Here is an 8,960-nt window from a genome sequence, read left to right as displayed (position 1 = left end):
AGACAAACAAGGCCTTAATTACTTGCCCTTCTATTTTTATTGGGCCAGATTTTCTTGGCCCAGAACTAGCAGAGGATATGACTCACATGAGTATCTCCAGCCCAGTCCAAAATTGAATTCTTTTTCAATTAATTTGAATATTAATTTATTTTAACAATTTTTTTTTAATGATCGTAGGTGTCCAGGCCAACATACGCGCACCTCGACTAATTTTACGAAATCGCATTTTCTCGTCCACTTGGAGAGGGAGACGAAGTTGTTGCTGTTTCGGTAAATTAGACAAACAAGGCCTTAATTACTTGCCCTTCTATTTTTATTGGGCCAGATTTTCTTGGCCCAGAACTAGCAGAGGATATGACTCACATGAGTATCTCCAGCCCAGTCCAAAATTGAATTCTTTTTCAATTAATTTGAATATTAATTTATTTTAACAATTTTTTTTTTAATGATCGTAGGTGTCCAGGCCAACATACGCGCACCTCGACTAATTTTACGAAATTCTGAAGTTTACAGCCGAATATTCACCTCAACGGCTCTGAGAGGATTCGAACTGTTGATTATTGGGAAGCAAATTCAAGGTCTAATCACTGAGTTACCTCTCATGATTAATTTATTTTAACAATTAAGCCTAATTGTAATTTTATTTTCCTTTTAACATTTTTAAAATAAAAGGAGACAGTAGTTGCAGGCAAACTTACGAAGCAACATTAGAAGGGGTATGTTAACAGGCGATTCTATGCATCTAGGATTCATATTAGGGCTCTTCTCCTACGGATAGAAATTTCTTTTGAATAAGCTAATAGTTGATTTTCATATTTCTCGATCAAATAATAAGATTGGTCAAAGAAGTAGTGAGGAGGGTCAAGTTTGAGTTGAAGATTGATTGATGTGTATGAGTAGTGAAACTAAAGAAAATTGTGTTATAAGTTAATGAAATGTTTTTTTTTTTTTGGTTTTTTTCTACTTACTTATTTGTAAAAGCTTATAACCTCATTGTGATTTGTAGAATATAAGATCCTGTCTGGTAGAAATTATCTCCCCACTAGAATCAATTTTCCAGTCACACCATAAGGGCCCATTGTCAGCCGGTTACTTGCGTGGTCTTGCAATAGAAAATTAGAGTGATAATTTTACCCTCCCACAAATCGGTTAGTATGAAGTCGTTTTCTCTTTCCTTAATTGAACACAAAGTTTGACCAAGTAAATACTCTAACAGCCTTTATTGTTTACACGTTTTTTGAAGCCACAATAGTGTGCGCATGGGCCCATCAATCAAGTGCAAGAAGGAAAAATTCGTCCAACACTTGTGACAATCACCAACATTTTTAAATTGGCTATAATTGAAAATACTTTCGAGAAAATTAACTGTACGAAGGTTTGTACGGTTGTAATACTTTTGACGTAAATTGTAAAATGAAGGAACTTCAACTAATATCGAAAACACATAACTCTTATTTTTTTCGTTTTCGAATCCTACAAGCATGACAACAAACGGAGATACAAACAAGTGGAAAATTAATGTACTACATTATTGTACGTGGACAGCGTTATTATAGGAACACATGTTCACTGATTTTGAGCCAAATAATTGCGAAAACAAGCTCATTCATTTCATTGCATTTCTGGAGCATTAAATTCAGTAATAGCTTGTTCCTGTTCGTCCGAAAGTTCTACCTCCGTCGTATCGAGATCCATCTCCACTATTGTAAACGCTTCGTCCACAACTCCAGCCCGTCGAAGAAAGTTGTGTATGCCCGTTGTAGCTATGACAACAGCTGTCTGCACTTTGAAATTGTAACTTAGCATACGATCAAGTATTTTCTACATACCAAATGCACGCTCGATGACATTTATGTAAGATGAATGCTTGAAGTTAAATTTCTCACGCGCGTTGTGAAAGTTTCGCCTACAAACAATCTGATCATCGAAAAACTGCTGAAAATGATACAATATATCTAAACCCTTATACAGAGCCATGTACCCAGGTCTATGGGCGAATTCCAAGTCGACGAGATAATATTTTTGTGGGGCATGATGCGGGAAATCAATTTTAGGACTATGTACGAACCGAGCCAACATGCGTGGTTCCCGTCCACCCTGCATGCACAAATGTGAAACAATTGCCAGAACATTCTGTGTTGAAATGCCCTTGCATCCGATGAAATTGACTTGTTCGTCCAGTGGCAAGACAGCTTTGACGTACATTCCGTCAATCGTACCTATGCAATTCTCGAACAATGGATGATTGTTCAAATTTGGTAGTAATGCTCCGCACTGTGATTGTAGTTTGGGTCAGGTCTGATGAGACATAAACCCAATTCACATGCGGCTCCAAGTACAACTTTAATGTAGTGTTCAATAGTTTCCAAAGAATGATTGTATAGCGTTCGAACCTATCTGTAGCCTTTTTCGTGCGCTAATATACACAGAAACAACCTAACTTCTTCATACACATCAACTTGCTAGCTACTACGTAGTCCGTATTCGTCACGAAATATATGCGTGAACGTACGTAGCATGGCGGGGTACATCCTGAATTCTGCATAACACCGTTCGGGATTACATTGCATAGCATCCAGCATAAACATGTGTTCATTCCTCGCAACAGGAATCTTCTTATTCGACGTCTCTGTTCGCGAAGTAGGTTGCTGCATCTACTTCTGACATTCGACAGTATCGATTCCACTGGACAATGTCCTCTTCAAGATCTTGCAGAAATTTCTCTTCCCCGATAACGCATTCACCATCAGAAGACGATAGAAGCACACAGTTGAAATCAAAGATATGCCTCACGTCCTTTGAGTTGAAGTTGAAGAAAAAGAATACCCCAATTGCATTCCTTGGAAGTTAATTTTATAGAATGGGAGAGATTGGTTGGAAGGTCTCTTTTATAGAGGTGTTGCTCCACAAAAGGCTGTCATCGTAGTAACACATGAACTTGTTGCCAATTAAAAAAAAATCTTGAATCAATTGATAGATAGTGTATGATTTGAAGGTGCTTTAGCATGATTCTTGCAAAAAGGTAATGTACAATTACCATGCCAACAACTGGAGTGACGGGGCAATAGGGCTGAATAAAAATTTTGAAAATGCAACGAAATCTGAAGTACAGATATGGATGCATAATAGCAGTAGTAATAGTACAGTCCAATAGTGTTCGCATACACATGCCTCATACGAAAACATAAAAAAAAATGAAAACAAATATATAAAGGGTCTACGTAATACGGTTGTAACGGGAAACACAACATTTCGTTTCACATTTTTCACTTCGGGTGGGTCGTCATGTACTCCTGCCAGCTCCACTTGACCCAATCAAATTTGTCATTCGCGTCTTCCTGTATTGCAATTACCTCCCTATTTCACCTCAGTGACAGGAACGATAACATCCAGAAGTACATATAAGTTTTTTTTCGAGTCGACCTGTCAACAACAACTCCGTCATGAGTGTATTTGCAGTCGGCATAGCAGGACCAACCAAGCTGTCGATTTTAGCTGCTAGTGCTTCACTGGTAGAGGCAGCCTGTTGAACATATTCAGATAAATTCGTCGCGACTATTTTTGCTATCTTCTCCTTTTTGATCTTCGTACCAGACGTACGTTTGTCCTTGCTTCGTGGCCTCAAGCCATCCATGGTGGACCCAGCCTTATCCGTTCTCTCACTCTCATCACTTAATCCGCTGCTCTCCTCGCTAAGTGGATGAATGTAGTGCAGGTCTTCGTGTCCATTATCTTCAAAAACGACGACCCTGTCTGCATATCTTCGACAGTGTGACCGCATACTTATCGCTGTCGTAGGCGTTCCCGAATAACACCTTGTAGTTGTACACCTTTCTGCAATCTTTGTCTCTGAACTCTCTGTAGTCCTTGTTTTCCTATTGACATGCAGAAGAAGTAGAACGTCGGAAAGGTTCAAAGCAACCACGGGTTCGATATAGCATAAAATAACACGTAGAGATTGCACAACTACACAGATTCCAAATGAAACATCAAAAAGGGGACTGATCCCACACCCATATAAATCAAGAGAAATGTTTACCATGTTGCAATCATTAATCCTCACATTTATAAGTATATGTTAACATTATAAATTGATCTATTCCATGTGATCGTATCATACCCCAAACTGAAGCCAAATGAGCCAGCTACCCTTGATAAGAGAATAAAAAATAACAGCAATAACGCAAACATTTATCTTCATAGTTTTAGATCCAAGCTGATAGGTCAATTTATAAAATAAAATAAAATGAAAAGCCAATTCCAACATATCACAATTAATCAACACATCCAGAAACCAACAAACAAATTCTTCTGTATCAATTCCCAGAAAAGAAATATGCGGAAAAACCTTTAAAATAAACACGCAAAAATACATATACATACTCACTAACATTTAGCTAGTTTGCCTATACTACCCTCTTTCTTAAAAATGATAGCAATAGTTGTTCATTCAAGGAATATAATCAATGGCCAAATCGGAAGCCGAAGTTAATTTAAATAATGGGTCGGCTAGTCCCTTTTTCGAATTTATGCCACGAAATTTGTAATTACCTGTTGTTGTACACTGTTAATATGAAATTGGCGATTTGATGTTGTTGGCCAAATTGTGAAAAATAATAATAATGATTCACAGACCATGCTTATTTTAGCTTGTAAACGATACGGTAAATTGCAGTGTACCTTAATCTTTCGCTCCCACCACTCGCTCGAGGCAGCAAATGTTCCCGTTGCGAATATATACTCGACACCGGTGCCGTTCAGTAGCTCTTATAGACGTCTATGCTTCTGCCGAAGACCATCCCAATGATTCTTAAGCTGTCGCTTCGTCCAACAATGACTGAAGTTAGAGTTGAACAAATGGATGACTTGGTCCCATCCGTGTTTCATGAAGCACTTTTCGTTACGATGCCCATCTGCAATCATCGTCTCGGACGCGGCAATGAAAATTGGTTCTCTTGTGGATTCCATTGGGCATTCTTGCGCGTTGGTGCTTAGGTCGTTCTTGGATGAGTATTGAAGGTAGACGAATGTACGGGAGTACCCATCTGCAACAACAAACGAATCACATTATATTGGCAAATAAATTGGAGACAGTCAGAACCTATATGCTCTGCCGATACAACAAAAATGATGAACCTTCGTCACTTACTGAGGAGACATATGGATCCATGGTGTAAGCGACCAAGCGGTGATCGACGGATGGGTGCAGTCGACATCTACCTTGTACAAACAATTATCCCCGTCGACCAGGAGAAATACAACAATTCAAAAGGAGAAGTCAACTATGTACTGTCGGAATCGCTAATTGACGGAGCAAAAAAATTGCGATTGGATCTGGAACTAATTCGTCGACTGGTTGTGAGGAAAGAAATATGCATTTTCTGATGAGTCTGTGGAAAGAGAAGGGAGAGAGGAAGGTGTTGGTGGTTGGGCATTCAATGAGGAGGGTAATGTTGGAAAAAGGAAAGTAAAATGCCTGTTGTTGGTCTACAAATTTGTCAGCTTTTTTCCATTAAACAATTGTCCAACGGACCATTTTTTGATTCTCAACTGTCCAAATTTTGCTATTTAGCATGCCCAGACAACCCCTAAATTTCGATCACACTTTTATTATAATTCACTTACTATTTATATATTTCGTGATATTCATCAATTATTTTCATTAAATTCTCATTTTTATTTTTCCCATACAAGCACTTCATTAGCTATATCTTTATTAATAATAATGTTCTTTTTATGCTGATTTTAGTTTGACTTTATGATTTTGTGCTTGTTTAACAAAATTTTGTAAAAAAGTCATCAATTTTTTAATTAGTCAAATTTCAATTTTAACCATACATTATGAACTTTTATCAATTTTTTAATCACATATCACACCAATTGTTTATGATAATATGCTTGAACTGTTACAATGGTCTCCAATGGTTGGAANGTTTAGAACTACGGGTCATACCGTGCCAGTCAACGAAGATTCCGAATAGATAAGTTCATGCCACCACGTTTTTTAGCCTACCAGGAACGAACCAATTAAAAAAGGCGGTCTAATACGATCATCCGCATAATTAAACTTTTTTTTGCAATGGAAAAAGAGCAGTTAAATACTAATTAAAACTCCCAGTGAATTCATAAGAAGCCCGAACACACAAGCATAAAGAAGTTACATACTTATTTCTTGGTTTGTAACCTCTGTTAAACCAATTTTAAAATGCAACTACATCAGCCTCGTCCGCTTGCTTGTCATGCTTGTTAAATACAATAACACCATCTGAATGCTTACTTTGTTTTCCAGCATTAATAACATATAGGGACCGCAGAATCCGTTTGGGTCTAGGAGCTCTCTAAATTAGAAGGTCTGATGTTAATGCTGAAGGAGGATAACCCTACATGCTGGAAAATAATGAATCTGTTCAAAGAAAGCATTTTTATATATTTGTGCAGACAATTTCGTAAAAATAGCTGAATGTTGTGACCTATACAGAAATATGAGTGACGTGCAATTTGTGGCCGAGTATATAGTATATTAACACGTGCACGTGACTATTATATCTGTGACATGTGCCAAACTTGTTGTGTTAACATGTTAGTTGTGACATATGTTTGTGACCATGCAAAAATACGTATGCCTAAAGATCTCATAATACCACCTGCTCCTTAGTTATAGTGGTCGTCGTCACGCCAACTTGCTCCTCAACACCAGTCTCCTTCACCACACCAGCTATAATAGAGTCAACCTGTTGCAATACTTCCTTGGATTTGAACATCTCATCCATACTGACAATATTTGAAATGATTGGTGTGGAATCAATTCCCGGATTGAAAGATGGGGTCGGGGGAAAGTACGGATATTCAATGTTATCAGCGGGGTCTATCTTGCCCTTACCTTTCTTGTCCATTGTTTGTTCAACGTTGGTAACCTGATATAATACAATATAAATTGGCAATGTGATATACAGACAACATAAAAGAATTGAACATAGATGATTATGTACCCTATCCTATAAGTCTGCAACTCTAGTACTCTGCCCTTCACTTTTGTCCATAGTTTTTTAGCATATCGCATCCATCATACTCGATATCAGCGCAGTCACAGAATCAGACAAAAACATCATGCTTGAACGTATGTCAGCTATGTCCGAATGAATGTTACCTTGCATACAAATAATTTGATCTACCTTACTGTTCTTGTCCCTCTTCAATGATGTTAACTGTGACTTCACATCATTGAGCTGCACTGTCAAATTAATATTCTTACTCTAGAGTTCAGAAACTTGGGCACTCAACTCCTTTCTTAACTAGTCAACAACCCGTAACGAATCAGTGCAAATGCATTCAATAAGAATTATGACCTATGTGATGTATTATTATTCACACCTTGTATCTTTCACATATATATACAATGAACTTACATCCGGTTCAGCATCGGCACGTGTTTCCTGCAGCTTGATTGGAATATTCGTCTCAAGTCCTTCTGGCTCTGTCGAAAAATATTCATGTGTTGTGCGCTCTTCAATTGATGGGTGGAAATACCGTGATGTCTTCTGCCTATTAGGTGGTGTATCGAGGAAATCAACGTCGTCGTCGGACTCAACATCACTACAATGACCTTTTCGTCCATCTGTAATTATTAACAAATTTGGGGTGGACATATGAGACTGCACAGCAGTATTCGTGCCTTCATGGTCTGGATCTTGAGAGCAAAAGTCGCTTGGTCTACGTGGTTAAATTGGTTTGTTGTATGGAACACCACTCATGTATGGAGCTGCCAGCTCACACTCAGATGGGGTAATGTCACGGACTTCAATCTGCAACCATGATATAATTCAGTAACATATTAGTCAACTATCTATAAACTGACTATCAGGGATTGTGACCTAAACATATAGTTGCTGAACCAATATGCATGTCATATAGTTTGTGGCGGCTAACACTTGTGAAATATAAGAAGACTGTGGCTTGTGACCTATGGACGTAGTTTGTGACCTGCGCACACAGGTCCCATACTCTGCAACTATGTGTCTTAACAACTCAGTATTTTGTGACCAACACATACAATTTGTGACCTGCGAACATGTGAAATGTTGTGAACTGCTAACACTTGTGAAATATAACAAGTCTGTGGCCTGTGACTTGTGCACGTAGTTTGTGACTTGCTCACATAGGTCCCATATGCTGCATCTATGTGCCTTGACAACTCGGAGTTCTGTGACCTACGCATATAATTTGTGACATGCGAACAAGTGAACCATAACAACTGTGTGTCTTATAACTAGTGATCTATAACTACAATAGTAGTGAGCTACATATAAAAAAAACGTTTACACACTTACATCGGAATGGGAGAAGACCTCTTCGTCCAATTTGATTGCAGAAGGTTGTTTATGTGATGCCCAATTCATAATGTGAGGGTGCCGGTTTCCCATCCTATTGGTCACAGGTCCATTGAGGCTCGAAATGCACTCATAAATCCAAACTTGAAACGCAACAAAAAAACCCTTCAGTCTGTAGTGAGAATTTATATGTCCCAAACTCTCTTTCAAAGATTTCATAGACATCTTAAATAAGTCCTTACCTTATGGAAACCTCTCCATCGCAACAAAATCTTCTATCGAAAAAAATAAATAATTTTCAACAACATTCATGTAGGATGTAGAGAAAAGGAATGGCGTAATGAAATATAGAATGCCGATACTCACAACATCATGATCATCTACATCCGATAAATTCAAAAACACATCACGCACATCATTGTTTGTTACTAGTTTCAAATCCCTAAAATATTTTTCCTTCATTCTAAAAGGGAAATTCTCAAGCCTTCTTCTAATGTCCTTGCCATTACATCTAAGCCCTGTGACCAAACAAAACTCACACAATGAGAACCACAAATATCTATTTGCAATCTTAAACCACATCTCTTTATGATTGGGCTGATTAACCTCCCTTAGCAAAAAGTAGTGTATGAG

This window comes from Olea europaea, unplaced genomic scaffold (genome assembly GCF_002742605.1).
Source record: "Olea europaea var. sylvestris unplaced genomic scaffold, O_europaea_v1 scaffold244, whole genome shotgun sequence".
NCBI lineage: Eukaryota > Viridiplantae > Streptophyta > Magnoliopsida > Lamiales > Oleaceae > Olea > Olea europaea.
Note: the sequence above shows the minus strand (reverse complement) of the source record.